Here is a 736-nt window from a genome sequence, read left to right as displayed (position 1 = left end):
GTATCCACTAAACAACCAGCGGGTGCTGCTGCTGTATAACGTTTAGGATTCATGGCACAGGGGTCCTCAGGTTACGACGGAGTTAAAGTACATTCGTACGACAAAGACGTAACACGAATTTGTGCGTACGTCGGAATACGCTAACAAGACGTAACACGAATTTGTTCGTATGTCGGAACACGCTAACGACTGTACTGACATTCAGTACGCAAGTAGACAGATACCTGTGTATTAAAAAAAATAAAATAGAAATAAAAAGGCCAGTGATTCTACTCCTTTCCTTTTTTGTATCTTATTGTGATTGAGTTTATTAAAAATGCATGCTCACAATAAGTAATTTAAAAAATATATATTTTATTGTTGCTTTGAGTCAATTTAAAATTCATGCTCACTGTGATTAGTACCATCAATCAGTAAAAGTAGAGTACAGATATTTAAAAAAAAAACGTTAAAGTAGTACTGATTCAATTCCTGTACTTTATTGTGTTGTTGACTGAGTTTATTAAAAAATACACACTCATACTAATTAACAGCACTTAAAAGGAAAAATATGTAAAAAAAAAAAAAAAAAGACTTGTAAAAGTGGAAGTATTGATTACGCTCCTGTACTTGGGTAAAAGTTAAAAAAAAAGTTGATACATGTACTTTATTTTATTGTGCCTTTTGATTTTATGAAAATAATGTTCACAGTAAGTAAAGGTAAAAAGTCCAGCTACTGTACGAAAAAAAGACTAGT

The sequence above is a fragment of the Phycodurus eques genome, chromosome 13 (assembly GCF_024500275.1).
Source record: "Phycodurus eques isolate BA_2022a chromosome 13, UOR_Pequ_1.1, whole genome shotgun sequence".
Classification (NCBI taxonomy): Eukaryota; Metazoa; Chordata; class Actinopteri; order Syngnathiformes; family Syngnathidae; genus Phycodurus; species Phycodurus eques.
The sequence above is the reverse complement of the archived record's forward strand: the minus strand, read 5'-3'. Positions refer to the sequence as shown.